At 36.6% G+C, this 15,983-nt stretch overlaps 11 non-coding genes across 11 annotated transcripts; all 11 read right to left on the bottom strand.

Annotated features, from left to right (window-relative positions):
• Positions 1-529: 529 nt before the first annotated feature.
• On the bottom strand, positions 530-601 carry TRNAQ-CUG (transfer RNA glutamine (anticodon CUG)). Its single transcript has one exon. It is a non-coding gene; the product is annotated as a tRNA-Gln (tRNA).
• Positions 602-3,970: 3,369 nt separating this feature from the next.
• TRNAQ-UUG (transfer RNA glutamine (anticodon UUG)) lies at positions 3,971-4,042 on the bottom strand. The gene has a single exon. It is a non-coding gene; the product is annotated as a tRNA-Gln (tRNA).
• A 1,976-nt stretch (positions 4,043-6,018) lies between these two features.
• Positions 6,019-6,090, bottom strand: TRNAQ-CUG (transfer RNA glutamine (anticodon CUG)). Its single transcript has one exon. It is a non-coding gene; the product is annotated as a tRNA-Gln (tRNA).
• A 617-nt stretch (positions 6,091-6,707) lies between these two features.
• TRNAQ-CUG (transfer RNA glutamine (anticodon CUG)) lies at positions 6,708-6,779 on the bottom strand. Its single transcript has one exon. It is a non-coding gene; the product is annotated as a tRNA-Gln (tRNA).
• A 617-nt stretch (positions 6,780-7,396) lies between these two features.
• Positions 7,397-7,468, bottom strand: TRNAQ-CUG (transfer RNA glutamine (anticodon CUG)). Its single transcript has one exon. It is a non-coding gene; the product is annotated as a tRNA-Gln (tRNA).
• A 1,995-nt stretch (positions 7,469-9,463) lies between these two features.
• Positions 9,464-9,535, bottom strand: TRNAQ-CUG (transfer RNA glutamine (anticodon CUG)). Its single transcript has one exon. It is a non-coding gene; the product is annotated as a tRNA-Gln (tRNA).
• A 1,306-nt stretch (positions 9,536-10,841) lies between these two features.
• TRNAQ-CUG (transfer RNA glutamine (anticodon CUG)) lies at positions 10,842-10,913 on the bottom strand. Its single transcript has one exon. It is a non-coding gene; the product is annotated as a tRNA-Gln (tRNA).
• A 1,307-nt stretch (positions 10,914-12,220) lies between these two features.
• Positions 12,221-12,292, bottom strand: TRNAQ-CUG (transfer RNA glutamine (anticodon CUG)). Its single transcript has one exon. It is a non-coding gene; the product is annotated as a tRNA-Gln (tRNA).
• Positions 12,293-12,909: 617 nt separating this feature from the next.
• On the bottom strand, positions 12,910-12,981 carry TRNAQ-CUG (transfer RNA glutamine (anticodon CUG)). Its single transcript has one exon. It is a non-coding gene; the product is annotated as a tRNA-Gln (tRNA).
• A 617-nt stretch (positions 12,982-13,598) lies between these two features.
• On the bottom strand, positions 13,599-13,670 carry TRNAQ-CUG (transfer RNA glutamine (anticodon CUG)). The gene has a single exon. It is a non-coding gene; the product is annotated as a tRNA-Gln (tRNA).
• Positions 13,671-14,287: 617 nt separating this feature from the next.
• TRNAQ-CUG (transfer RNA glutamine (anticodon CUG)) lies at positions 14,288-14,359 on the bottom strand. Its single transcript has one exon. It is a non-coding gene; the product is annotated as a tRNA-Gln (tRNA).
• Positions 14,360-15,983: the final 1,624 nt, after the last annotated feature.

Raw genomic sequence — 15,983 nt, 5'->3', positions numbered from 1 at the left:
ACCTCCCACAATAATCAAGAGGGCATAGCTTCTGTGCCTGCATGATCACCAAGATGTACAATTATTTTCTATTGCGGTTATATAACAAAAGCTAGAACCCTGCATTTGGAAAGGGAAAATACTGTTAACAACTCAATGGGATAAAACTGGGAAATGAAATTATGAATTTCAGTTGACTGAAAACTTAACTGTTGTAACCAGTGTCAGGCAGCTAATGCCAAGGCAAAAAGACTGTAAATTAGTTTCCAATTGGATAATCTACAATGTGGATCATACTAATTTCCAAGGTCTGTCTGTACTGAACACCCTACGAGCTGGAAGTAGAGCCAGTGTTTGCATTACATGCCATAAAAAGACTCTTTAAATTTGTTAATTTTTATGCCCTCAAATACATTGGTTTAATTATCTCTACGAGAGAATATTATCATATTTTTTTTTTGTTAAATCGTGTTTATGGCGTACAACAATCACTATCAATACAATAGCTCATTGTAAAAGGATTACACTCAGAAGGAAGTAAACTGTGGCAAGGTCCCACCGAAAGTCGAACTCGGATTGCTGGATTCAGAATCCAGAGTGCTAACCATTACACCATGGAACCCTTGACAACAGAGTGCAGTTTGGATATTTCTACTAAACAGGCAGTACGTGTAATTACAATAACAGGTCGGCTATCATTCAAAATCGACCTCCCACAATAATCAAGAGGGCATTGCTTCTGTGCCTGCATGATCACCAAGATGTACAATTATTTTCTATTGCGGTTATATAACAAAAGCTAGAACCCTGCATTTGGAAAGGGAAAATACTATTAACAACTCAATGGGAAAAAACTGGGAAATTAAATTATGAATTTCAGTTGACTGAAAACTTAACTGTTGTAACCAGTGTCAGGCAGCTACTGCCAAGGCAAAAAGACTGTAATTTAGTTTCCATTTGGATAATCTACAATGTGGATAATACTAATTTCCAAGGTCTGTCTGTACTGAACACCCTACGAGCTGGAAGTAGAGCCAGTGTTTGTATTACATGCCATAAAAACACTCTTTAAATTTGTTATTTTTATATGCCCTCAATTACATTGGTTTAATTATCTCTACGAGAGAATATTATCATATTTTATTTGTTGTTAAATCCTGTTTATGGCGTACAACAATCACTATCAATACAATACCTCATTGAAAATGGATTACACTCAGAAGGAAGTAAACTGTGGCAAGGTCCCACCAAGAGGTGAACTCGGATTGCTGGATTCAGAATCCAGAGTGCTAACCATTACACCATGGAACCCTTGACAATAGAGTGCAGTTTGGATATTTCTACTAAACAGGCAGTACGTGTAATTACAATAACAGGTCAGCCATCATTCAAAATCGACCTCCCACAATAATCAAGAGGGCATTGCTTCTGTGCCTGCATGATCACCAAGATGTACAATTATTTTCTATTGCGGTTATATAAAAAAAGCTAGAACCCTGCATTTGGAAAGGGAAAATACTATTAACAACTCAATGGGAAAAAACTGGGAAATTAAATTATGAATTTCAGTTGACTGAAAACTTAACTGTTGTAACCAGTGTCAGGCAGCTACTGCCAAGGCAAAAAGACTGTAAATTAGTTTCCAATTGGATAATCTACAATGTGGATCAAACTAATTTCCAAGGTATGTCTGTACTGAACACCCTACAAGCTGGAAGTAGAGCCAGTGTTTGCATTACATGCCATAAAAAGACTCTTTAAAATTGTTAATTTTATATGCCCTCAATTAAATTGGTTTAATTATCTCTACGAGAGAATATTATCACATTTTTTATGTTGTTAAATCGTGTTTATGGCGTACAACAATCACTATCAATACAATACCTCATTGAAAAAGGATTACACTCAGAAGGAAGTAATCTGTGGCAAGGTCCCACTGAGAGTTGAACTTGGATTGCTGGATTCAGAGTCCAGAGTGCTAACCATTACACCATCGAACCCTTGGCAGTAGTGGTCAGTTTGGATATTTCTGCTAAACAGGCAGTTACGTGTAATTACAATAACAGGTCGGCTATCATTCAAAATCGACCTCCCGCAATAATCAAGAGGGCATAGCTTCTGTGCCTGCATGATCACCAAGATGTACAATTATTTTCTATTGCGGTTATATAACAAAAGCTACAACCCTGCATTTGGAAAAGGAAAATACTATTAACAACTCAATGGGAAAAAAATGGGAAATTAAATTATGAATTTCAGTTGACTGAAAACTTAACTGTTGTAACCAGTGTCAGGCAGCTACTGCCATGGCAAAAAGACTGTAAATTAATTTCCATTTGGACAATGTGGATCATACTAATTTCCAAGGTCTGTCTGTACTGAACAACCTACGAGCTGGAAGTAGAGCCAGTGTTTGCATTACATGCCATAAAAAGACTCTTTAAATTTGTTAATTTTATATGCCCTCAATTAAATTGGTTTAATTATCTCTACGAGAGAATATTATAAAAAAATTTTTGTTGTTAAATCGTGTTTATGGCGTACAACAATCACTATCAATACATTACCTCATTGAAAAAGGATTACACTCAGAATGAATTAAACTGTGGCAAGGTCCCACCGAGAGTTGAACACGGATTGATGGATTCAGAGTCCAGAGTGCTAACCATTAAACCATGGAAGCCTTGACAATAGAGTGCAGTTTGGATGTTTCTACTAAACAGGCAGTACGTGTAATTACAATAACAGGTCGGCTATCATTCAAAATCGACCTCCCACAATAATCAAGAAGGCATAGCTTCTGTGCCTGCATGATCACCAAGATGTACAATTATTTTCTATTGCGGTTATATAAAAAAAGCTAGAACCCTGCATTTGGAAAGGGAAAATACTATTAACAACTCAATGGGAAAAAACTGGGAAATTAATTTATGAATTTCAGTTGACTGAAAACTTAACTGTTGTAACCAGTGTCAGGCAGCTACTGCCAAGGCAAAAAGACTGTAAATTATGTTCCAATTGGATAATCTACAATGTGGATCATACTAATTTCCAAGGTCTGTCTGTACTGAACACCCTACGAGCTGGAAGTAGAGCCAGTGTTTGCATTACATGCCATAAAAAGACTCTTTAAATTTGTTAATTTTATTTGCCCTCAATTAAATTGGTTTAATTATCTCTACGAGAGAATATTATCATATTTATTTTTTTGTTAAATCGTGTTTATGGCGTACAACAATCACTATCAATACAATACCTCATTGTAAAAGGATTACACTCAGAAGGAAGTAAACTGTGGCAAGGTCCCACCAAAAGTTGAACTCAGATTGCTGGATTCATAATCCAGAGTGCTAACCATTACACCATGGAACCCTTGACAATAGAGTGCAGTTTGGATATTTCTACTAAACAGGCAGTACGTGTAATTACAATAACAGGTCGGCTATCATTCAAAATCGACCTCCCACAATAATCAAGAGGGCATTGCTTCTGTGCCTGCATGATCACGAAGATGTACAATTATTTTCTATTGCGGTTATATAACAAAAGCTAGAACCCTGCATTTGGAAAGGGAAAATACTATTACCAACTCAATGGGAAAAAAACTGGGAAATGAAATTAGGAATTTCAGTTGACTGAAAAGTTAACTGTAGTAACCAGTGTCAGGCAGCTACTGCCAAGGCAAAAAGACTGTAAATTAGTTTCCATTTGGATAATCTACAATGTGGATCATACTAATTTCCAAGGTCTGTCTGTACTGAACACCCTACGAGCTGGAAGTAGAGCCAGTGTTTGCATTACATGCCATAAAAAGACCCTTTAAATTTGTTGATTTTATATGCCCTCAATTCCATTCGTTTAATTATCTCTACGAGAGAATATTATAAAAAAAATGTGTGTTGCTAAATCGTGTTTATGGCATACAACAAGCACTATCAATACAATACCTCATTGAAAAAGTACTACACTCAGAAGGAAGTAAACTGTGGCAAGGTCCCACCGAGAGTTGAACTCAGATTGCTGGATTCAAAGTCCAGAGTGCTAACCATTACACCATGGAACCCTTGACGATCAAGTGAGGTTTGGATTTTTCTACTAAACAGGCAGCACGTGTAATTACAATAAAGGGTCGGCTATCAATCAAAGTCGACCTCCCACAATAATCAAGAGGGCATAGATTCTGTTCCTGCATGATCACCAAGATGTACAATTATTTTCTATTGCGGTTCTATAAAAAAAGCTAGAACCCTGCATTTAGAAAGGGAAAATACTATTACCAACTCAATGGGAAAAAACTGGGAAATGAAATTATGAATTTCAGTTGACTGAAAACTTAACTGTTGTAACCAGTGTAAGGCAGCTACTGCCAAGGCAAAAAGACTGTAAATTAGTTTCCAATTGGATAATCTACAATGTGGATCATACTAATTTCCAAGGTCTGTCTGTACTGAACACCCTACGAGCTGGTAGTAGAGCCAGTGTTTGCATTACATGCCATAAAAAGACTCTTTAAATGTGTTAATTTTATATGCCCTCAATTACATTGGTTTAATTATCTCTACGAGAGAATATTATCACATTTTTTTTGTTTATGGCGTACAACAATCACTATCAATACAATACCTCATTGAAAAAGGATTACACTCAGAAGGAAGTAAACTCTGGCAAGGTCCCACCGAGAGTTGAACTCGGATTTCTGGATTCAGAGTCTAGAGTGCTAATCATTACATCCTGGAACCCTTGACAATAGAGTGCAGTTTGGATATTTCTACTAAACAGGCAGTACGTGTAATTACAATAACAGGTCGGCTATCATTCAAAATCGACCTACCACAATAATCAAGAGGGCATTGCTTCTGTGCCTGCATGATCACCAAGATGTACTATTATTTTCTATTGCGGTTATATAAAAAAAGCTAGAACCCTGCATTTGGAAAGGGAAAATACTATTAACAACTCAATGGGAAAAAACTGGGAAATGAAATTATGAATTTCAGTTGACTGAAAACTTAACTGTTGTAACCAGTGTAAGGCAGCTACTGCCAAGGCAAAAATACTGTAAATTAGTTTCCATTTGGATAATCTACAATGTGGATCATACTAATTTCCAAGGTCTGTCTGTACTGAACACACTACGAGCTGGAAGTAGAGCCAGTGTTTGCATTACATGCATAAAAAGACTCTTTAAATTTGTTAATTTTATATGCCCTCAATTACATTGGTTTAATTATCTCTACAAGAGAATATTATCACATTTTTTTTGTTGTTAAATCGTGTTTATGGCGTACAACAATCACTATCAATACAATACCTCATTGAAAAAGGATTACACTCAGAAGGAAGTAAACTGTGGCAAGGTCCCACCGATGGTTGAACTTGGATTGCTGGATTCAGAGTCCAGAGTGCTAACCATTACACCATGGAACCCTTGACAATCGAGTGCAGTTTGGATATTTCTACTAAACAGGCAGTACGTGTAATTACAATAACAGGTCGGCTATCATTCAAAATCGACCTCCCAAAATAATCAAGAGGGCATAGCTTCTGTGCCTACATGATCACCAAGATGTACAATTATTTTCTATTGCGGTTATGTAACAAAAGCTAGAACCCTGCATTTGGAAAGGGAAAATACTATTAACAACTCAATGGGAAAAAACTGGGAAATGAAATTATGAATTTCAGTTGACTGAAAACGTAACTGTTGTAACCAGTGTCAGGCAGCTACTGCCAAGGCAAAAAGACTGTAAATTAGTTTCCATTTGGATAATCTACTATGTGGATAATACTAATTTCCAAGGTCTGTCTGTACTGAACACCCTACGAGCTGGAAGTAGAGCCAGTATTTGCATTACATGCCACAAAAAGACTCTTTAAATTTGTTAATTTTATATGCCCTCAAATACATTGGTTTAATTATCTCTACGAGAGAATATTATCACATTTTCTTTGTTGTTAAATCGTGCTTATGGCGTACAACAATCACTATCAATACCTCATTGTAAAAGGATTACACTCAGAAGGAAGTAAACTGTGGCAAGGTCCCACCGAGAGTTGAACTCGGATTGCTGAATTCAGAGTCCAGAGTGCTAACCATTACACCATGGAACCCTTGACAATAGAGTGCAGTTTGGATATATCTACTAAACAGGCAGTACGTGTAATTACAATAACAGGTCGGCTATCATTCAAAATCGACCTCCCACAATAATCAAGAGGGCACAGCTTCTGTGCCTGCAAGATCACCAAGATGTACAATTATTTTCTATTGCGGTTATATAACAAAAGCTAGAACCCTGCATTTGGAAAGGGAAAATACTATTAACAACTCAATGGGAAAAAACTGGGAAATTAAATTATAAATTTCAGTTGACTGAAAACTTAACTGTTGTAACCAGTGTCAGGCAGCTACTGCCAAGGCAAAAAGACTGTAAATTAGTTTCCATTTGGATAATCTACTATGTGGATAATACTAATTTCCAAGGTCTGTCTGTACTGAACACCCTACGAGCTGGAAGTAGAGCCAGTATTTGCATTACATGCCATAAAAAGACTCTTTAAATTTGTTAATTTTATATGCCCTCAAATACATTGGTTTCATTATCTCTACGAGAGAATATTATCACATTTTTTTTGTTGTTAAATCGTGTTTATGGCGTACAACAATCACTATCAATACAATACCTCATTGAAAAAGTATTACACTGAGAAGGAGGTAAACTGTGGCAAGGTCCCACCGAGAGTTGAACTCGGATTGCTGAATTCAGAGTCCAGAGTGCTAACCATTACACCATGGAACCCTTGACAATAGAGTGCAGTTTGGATATATCTACTAAACAGGCAGTACGTGTAATTACAATAACAGGTCGGCTATCATTCAAAATCGACCTCCCAAAATAATCAAGAGGGCACAGCTTCTGTGCCTGCATGATCACCAAGATGTACAATTATTTTCTTGTGCGGTTATATAACAAAAGCTAGAACCCTGCATTTGGAAAGTGAAAATACTATTAACAACTCAATGGGAAAAAACTGGGAAATTAAATTATAAATTTCAGTTGACTGAAAACTTAACTGTTGTAACCAGTGTCAGGCAGCTACTGCCAAGGCAAAAAGACTGTAAATTAGTTTCCATTTGGATAATCTACAATGTGGATAATACTAATTTCCAAGGTCTGTCTGTACTGAACACCCTACGAGCTGGAAGTAGAGCCAGTGTTTGCATTACATGCCATAAAAAGACTCTTTAAATTTGTTAATTTTATATGCCCTCAAATACATTGGTTTAATTATCTCTACGAGAGAATATTATCACATTTTTTTTGTTGTTAAATCGTGTTAATGGCGTACAACAATCACTATCAATACAATACCTCGTTGAAAAAGGATTACACTCAGAAGGAAGTAAACTGTGGCAAGGTCCCACCGAGAGTTGAACTTGGATTGCTGGATTCAGAGTCCAGAGTGCTAACCATTACACCATGGAACCCTTGAAAATAGAGTGTAGTTTGGATATTTCTACTAAACAGGCAGTACGTGTAATTACAATAACAGGTCGGCTATCATTCAAAATCGACCTCCCACAATAATCAAGAGGGCATAGCTTCTGTGCCTGCATGATCACCAAGATGTACAATTATTTTCTATTGCGGTTATATAACAAAAGCTAGAACCCTGCATTTGGAAAGTGAAAATACTATTAACAACTCAATGGGAAAAAACTGGGAAATTAAATTATAAATTTCAGTTGACTGAAAACTTAACTGTTGTAACCAGTGTCAGGCAGCTACTGCCAAGGCAAAAAGACTGTAAATTAGTTTCCATTTGGATAATCTACAATGTGGATAATACTAATTTCCAAGGTCTGTCTGTACTGAACACCCTACGAGCTGGAAGTAGAGCCAGTGTTTGCATTACATGCCATAAAAAGACTCTTTAAATTTGTTAATTTTATATGCCCTCAATTACATTGGTTTAATTATCTCTACGAGAGAATATTATCACCTTTTTTTTGTTGTTAAATCATGTTTATGGCGTACAACAATCACTATCAATACAATACCTCATTGAAAAAGGATTACACTAAGAAGGAGGTAAACTGTGGCAAGGTCCCACCGAGAGTTGAACTTGGATTGCTGGATTCAGAGTGCAGAGTGCTAACCATTAAACCATGGAACGCTTGACAATATAGTGCAGTTTGGATATTTCTACTAAACAGGCAGTACGTGTAATTACAATAACAGGTCGGCTATCATTCAAAATCGACCTCCCACAATAATCAAGAGGGCATAGCTTCTGTGCCTACATGATCACCAAGATGTACAATTATTTTCTATTGCGGTTATATAACAAAAGCTAGAACCCTGCATTTGGAAAGGGAAAATACTATTAACAACTCAATGGGAAAAAACTGGGAAATGAAATTATAAATTTCAGTTGACTGAAAACTTAACTGTTGTAATCAGTGTCAGGCAGCTACTGCCAAGACAAAAAGACTGTAAATTAGTTTCCATTTGGATAATCTACAATGTGGATAATACTAATTTCCAAGGTCTGTCTGTACTGAACACCCTACGAGCTGGAAGTAGAGCCAGTGTTTGCATTACATGCCATAAAAAGACTCTTTAAATTTGTTAATTTTATATGCCCTCAAATACATTGGTTTAATTATCTCTACGAGAGAATATTATCACATTTTTTTTGTTGTTAAATCGTGTTTATGGCGTACAACAATCACTATCAATACAATACCTCATTGAAAAAGGATTACACTAAGAAGGAGGTAAACTGTGGCAAGGTCCCACCAAGAGTTGAACTCGGATTGCTGGATTCAGAGTGCAGAGTGCTAACCATTAAACCATGGAACCCTTGACAATATAGTGCAGTTTGGATATTTCTACTAAACAGGCAGTACGTGTAATTACAATAACAGGTCGGCTATCATTCAAAATCGACCTCCCACAATAATCAAGAGGGCATAGCTTCTGTGCCTACATGATCACCAAGATGTACAATTATTTTCTATTGCGGTTATATAACAAAAGCTAGAACCCTGCATTTGGAAAGGGAAAATACTATTAACAACTCAATGGGAAAAAACTGGGAAATGAAATTATGAATTTCAGTTGACTGAAAACTTAACTGTTGTAACCAGTGTCAGGCAGCTACTGCCAAGGCAAAAGGACTGTAAATTAGTTTCCAATTGGATAATCTACAATGTGGATCATACTAATTTCCAAGGTCTGTCTGTACTGAACACCCTACGAGCTGGAAGTAGAGCCAGTGTTTGCATTACATGCCATAAAAAGACTCTTTAAATTTGTTAATTTTATATGCCCTCAAATACATTGGTTTAATTATCTCTACGAGAGAATATTATCACATTTTTTTTGTTGTTAAATCGTGTTTATGGCGTACAACAATCACTATCAATACAATACCTCATTGAAAAAGGATTACACTCAGAAGGAAGTAAACTGTGGCAAGGTCCCACCGAGAGTTGAACTCGGATTGCTGAATTCAGAGTCCAGAGTGCTAACCATTACACCATGGAACCCTTGACAATAGAGTGCAGTTTGGATATTTCTACTAAACAGGCAGTACGTGTAATTACAATAACAGGTCGGCTATCATTCAAAATCGACCTCCCACAATAATCAAGAGGGCATAGCTTCTGTGCCTGCATGATCACCAAGATGTACAATTATTTTCTATTGCGGTTATATAACAAAAGCTAGAACCCTGCATTTGGAAAGGGAAAATACTATTAACAACTCAATGGGAAAAAACTGGGAAATTAAATTATGAATTTCAGTTGACTGAAAACTTAACTGTTGTAACCAGTGTCAGGCAGCTACTGCCAAGGCAAAAGGACTGTAAATTAGTTTCCAATTGGATAATCTACAATGTGGATCATACTAATTTCCAAGGTCTGTCTGTACTGAACACCCTACGAGCTGGAAGTAGAGCCAGTGTTTGCATTACATGCCATAAAAAGACTCTTTAAATTTGTTAATTTTATATGCCCTCAAATACATTGGTTTAATTATCTCTACGAGAGAATATTATCACATTTTTTTTGTTGTTAAATCGTGTTTATGGCGTACAACAATCACTATCAATACAATACCTCATTGAAAAAGGATTACACTCAGAAGGAAGTAAACTGTGGCAAGGTCCCACCGAGAGTTGAACTTGGATTGCTGAATTCAGAGTCCAGAGTGCTAACCATTACACCATGGAACCCTTGACAATAGAGTGCAGTTTGGATATTTCTACTAAACAGGCAGTACGTGTAATTACAATAACAGGTCGGCTATCATTCAAAATCGACCTCCCACAATAATCAAGAGGGCATAGCTTCTGTGCCTGCATGATCACCAAGATGTACAATTATTTTCTATTGCGGTTATATAACAAAAGCTAGAACCCTGCATTTGGAAAGGGAAAATACTATTAACAACTCAATGGGAAAAAACTGGGAAATTAAATTATGAATTTCAGTTGACTGAAAACTTAACTGTTGTAACCAGTGTCAGGCAGCTACTGCCAAGGCAAAAGGACTGTAAATTAGTTTCCAATTGGATAATCTACAATGTGGATCATACTAATTTCCAAGGTCTGTCTGTACTGAACACCCTACGAGCTGGAAGTAGAGCCAGTGTTTGCATTACATGCCATAAAAAGACTCTTTAAATTTGTTAATTTTATATGCCCTCAAATACATTGGTTTAATTATCTCTACGAGAGAATATTATCACATTTTTTTTGTTGTTAAATCGTGTTTATGGCGTACAACAATCACTATCAATACAATACCTCATTGAAAAAGGATTACACTCAGAAGGAAGTAAACTGTGGCAAGGTCCCACCGAGAGTTGAACTCGGATTGCTGAATTCAGAGTCCAGAGTGCTAACCATTACACCATGGAACCCTTGACAATAGAGTGCAGTTTGGATATTTCTACTAAACAGGCAGTACGTGTAATTACAATAACAGGTCGGCTATCATTCAAAATCGACCTCCCACAATAATCAAGAGGGCATAGCTTCTGTGCCTGCATGATCACCAAGATGTACAATTATTTTCTATTGCGGTTATATAACAAAAGCTAGAACCCTGCATTTGGAAAGGGAAAATACTATTAACAACTCAATGGGAAAAAACTGGGAAATGAAATTATGAATTTCAGTTGACTGAAAACTTAACTGTTGTAACCAGTGTCAGGCAGCTACTGCCAAGGCAAAAAGACTGTAAATTAGTTTCCATTTGGATAATCTACTATGTGGATAATACTAATTTCCAAGGTCTGTCTGTACTGAACACCCTACGAGCTGGAAGTAGAGCCAGTGTTTGCATTACATGCCATAAAAAGACTCTTTAAATTTGTTAATTTTATATGCCCTCAAATACATTGGTTTAATTATCTCTACGAGAGAATATTATCACATTTTTTTTGTTGTTAAATCGTGTTTATGGCGTACAACAATCACTATCAATACAATACCTCATTGAAAAAGGATTACTGAGTGGAAGGAAGTAAACTGTGGCAAGGTCCCACCGAGAGTTGAACTCGGATTGCTGGATTCAGAGTCAAGAGTGCTAAACATTATACCATGGAACCCTTGACAATAGAGTGCAGTTTGGATATTTCTACTAAACAGGCAGTACGTGTAATTACAATAACAGGTCGGCTATCATTCAAAATCGACCTCCCACAATAATCAAGAGGGCATAGCTTCTGTGCCTGCATGATCACCAAGATGTACAATTAATTTATATTGCGGTTATATAACAAAAGCTAGTACCCTGCATTTGGAAAGGGAAAATACTATTAACAACTCAATGGGAAAAAACTGGGAAATGAAATTATGAATTTCAGTTGACTGAAAACTTAACTGTTGTAACCAGTGTCAGGCAGCTACTGCCAAGGCAAAAAGACTGTAAATTAGTTTCCATTTGGATAATCTACTATGTGGATAATACTAATTTCCAAGGTCTGTCTGTACTGAACACCCTACGAGTTGGAAGTAGAGCCAGTGTTTGCATTACATGCCATAAAAAGACTCTTTAAATTTGTTAATTTTATATGCCCTCAAATACATTGGTTTAATTATCTCTACGAGAGAATATTATCACATTTTTTTTGTTGTTAAATCGTGTTTATGGCGTACAACAATCACTATCAATACAATACCTCATTGAAAAAGGATTACACTCAGAAGGAAGTAAACTGTGGCAAGGTCCCACCGAGAGTTGAACTCGGATTGCTGGATTCAGAGTCCAGAGTGCTAACCATTACACCATGGAACCCTTGAGAATAAAGTGCAGTTTGGATATTTCTACTAAACAGGCAGTACGTGTAATTACAATAACAGGTCGGCTATCATTCAAAATCGACCTCCCACAATAATCAAGAGGGCATAGCTTCTGTGCCTACATGATCACCAAGATGTACAATTATTTTCTATTGCGGTTATATAACAAAAGCTAGAACCCTGCATTTGGAAAGGGAAAATACTATTAACAACTCAATGGGAAAAAACTGGGAAATGAAATTATGAATTTCAGTTGACTGAAAACTTAACTGTTGTAACCAGTGTCAGGCAGCTACTGCCAAGGCAAAAAGACTGTAAATTAGTTTCCATTTGGATAATCTACTATGTGGATAATACTAATTTCCAAGGTCTGTCTGTACTGAACACCCTACGAGCTGGAAGTAGAGCCAGTGTTTGCATTACATGCCATAAAAAGACTCTTTAAATTTGTTAATTTTATATGCCCTCAAATACATTGGTTTAATTATCTCTACGAGAGAATATTATCACATTTTTTTTGTTGTTAAATCGTGTTTATGGCGTACAACAATCACTATCAATACAATACCTCATTGAAAAAGGATTACACTCAGAAGGAAGTAAACTGTGGCAAGGTCCCACCGAGAGTTGAACTCGGATTGCTGGATTCAGAGTCCAGAGTGCTAACCATTACACCATGGAACCCTTGAGAATAAAGTGCAGTTTGGATATTTCTACTAAACAGGCAGTACGTGTAATTACAATAACAGGTCGGCTATCATTCAAAATCGACCTCCCACAATAATCAAGAGGGCATAGCTTCTGTGCCTACATGATCACCAAGATGTACAATTATTTTCTATTGCGGTTATATAACAAAAGCTAGAACCCTGCATTTGGAAAGGGAAAATACTATTAACAACTCAATGGGAAAAAACTGGGAAATGAAATTATGAATTTCAGTTGACTGAAAACTTAACTGTTGTAACCAGTGTCATGCAGCTACTGCCAAGGCAAAAAGACTGTAAATTAGTTTCCATTTGGATAATCTACTATGTGGATAATACTAATTTCCAAGGTCTGTCTGTACTGAACACCCTACGAGCTGGAAGTAGAGCCAGTGTTTGCATTACATGCCATAAAAAGACTCTTTAAATTTGTTAATTTTATATGCCCTCAATTACATTGGTTTAATTATCTCTACGAGAGAATATTATCACATTTTTTTTGTTGTTAAATCGTGTTTATGGCGTACAACAATCACTATCAATACAATACCTCATTGAAAAAGGATTACACTCAGAAGGAAGTAAACTGTGGCAAGGTCCCACCGAGAGTTGAACTCGGATTGCTGAATTCAGAGTCCAGAGTGCTAACCATTACACCATGGAACCCTTGACAATAGAGTGTAGTTTGGATATTTCTACTAAACAGGCAGTACGTGTAATTACAATAACAGGTCGGCTATCATTCAAAATCGACCTCCCACAATAATCAAGAGGGCATAGCTTCTGTGCCTGCATGATCACCAAGATGTACAATTATTTTCTATTGCGGTTATATAACAAAAGCTAGAACCCTGCATTTGGAAAGGGAAAATACTATTAACAACTCAATGGGAAAAAACTGGGAAATGAAATTATGAATTTCAGTTGACTGAAAACTTAACTGTTGTAACCAGTGTCAGGCAGCTACTGCCAAGGCAAAAAGACTGTAAATTAGTTTCCATTTGGATAATCTACTATGTGGCTAATACTAATTTCCAACGTCTGTCTGTACTGAACACCCTACTAGCTGGAAGTAGAGCCAGTATTTGCATTACATGCCATAAAAAGACTCTTCAAATTTGTTAATTTTATATGCCCTCAAATACATTGGTTTAATTATCTCTACGAGAGAATATTATCACATTTTTTTTGTTGTTAAATCGTGTTTATGGCGTACAACAATCACTATCAATACAATACCTCATTGAAAAAGGATTACACTAAGAAGGAGGTAAACTGTGGCAAGGTCCCACCGAGAGTTGAACTCGGATTGCTGAATTCAGAGTCCAGAGTGCTAACCATTACACCATGGAACCCTTGACAATAGAGTGCAGTTTGGATATATCTACTAAACAGGCAGTACGTGTAATTACAATAACAGGTCGGCTATCATTCAAAATCGACCTCCCACAATAATCAAGAGGGCACAGCTTCTGTGCCTGCATGATCACCAAGATGTACAATTATTTTCTATTGCGGTTATATAACAAAAGCTAGAACCCTGCATTTGGAAAGTGAAAATACTATTAACAACTCAATGGGAAAAAACTGGGAAATTAAATTATAAATTTCAGTTGACTGAAAACTTAACTGTTGTAACCAGTGTCAGGCAGCTACTGCCAAGGCAAAAAGACTGTAAATTAGTTTCCATTTGGATAATCTACAATGTGGATAATACTAATTTCCAAGGTCTGTCTGTACTGAACACCCTACGAGCTGGAAGTAGAGCCAGTGTTTGCATTACATGCCATAAAAAGACTCTTTAAATTTGTTAATTTTATATGCCCTCAATTACATTGGTTTAATTATCTCTACGAGAGAATATTATCACATTTTTTTTGTTGTTAAATCGTGTTAATGGCGTACAACAATCACTATCAATACAATACCTCGTTGAAAAAGAATTACACTCAGAAGGAAGTAAACTGTGGCAAGGTCCCACCGAGAGTTGAACTTGGATTGCTGGATTCAGAGTGCAGAGTGCTAACCATTAAACCATGGAACCCTTGACAATATAGTGCAGTTTGGATATTTCTACTAAACAGGCAGTACGTGTAATTACAATAACAGGTCGGCTATCATTCAAAATCGACCTCCCACAATAATCAAGAGGGCATAGCTTCTGTGCCTACATGATCACCAAGATGTACAATTATTTTCTATTGCGGTTATATAACAAAAGCTAGAACCCTGCATTTGGAAAGGGAAAATACTATTAACAACTCAATGGGAAAAAACTGGGAAATGAAATTATAAATTTCAGTTGACTGAAAACTTAACTGTTGTAATCAGTGTCAGGCAGCTACTGCCAAGACAAAAAGACTGTAAATTAGTTTCCATTTGGATAATCTACAATGTGGATAATACTAATTTCCAAGGTCTGTCTGTACTGAACACCCTACGAGCTGGAAGTAGAGCCAGTGTTTGCATTACATGCCATAAAAAGACTCTTTAAATTTGTTAATTTTATATGCCCTCAAATACATTGGTTTAATTATCTCTACGAGAGAATATTATCACATTTTTTTTGTTGTTAAATCGTGTTTATGGCGTACAACAATCACTATCAATACAATACCTCATTGAAAAAGGATTACACTAAGAAGGAGGTAAACTGTGGCAAGGTCCCACCAAGAGTTGAACTCGGATTGCTGGATTCAGAGTGCAGAGTGCTAACCATTAAACCATGGAACCCTTGACAATATAGTGCAGTTTGGATATTTCTACTAAACAGGCAGTACGTGTAATTACAATAACAGGTCGGCTATCATTCAAAATCGACCTCCCACAATAATCAAGAGGGCATAGCTTCTGTGCCTACATGATCACCAAGATGTACAATTATTTTCTATTGCGGTTATATAACAAAAGCTAGAACCCTGCATTTGGAAAGGGAAAATACTATTAACAACTCAATGGGAAAAAACTGGGAAATGAAAT

This window comes from Rhinoderma darwinii, chromosome 3 (genome assembly GCF_050947455.1).
Source record: "Rhinoderma darwinii isolate aRhiDar2 chromosome 3, aRhiDar2.hap1, whole genome shotgun sequence".
Lineage (NCBI taxonomy): Eukaryota > Metazoa > Chordata > Amphibia > Anura > Rhinodermatidae > Rhinoderma > Rhinoderma darwinii.
The sequence above is the reverse complement of the archived record's forward strand: the minus strand, read 5'-3'. Positions and strand labels throughout refer to the sequence as shown.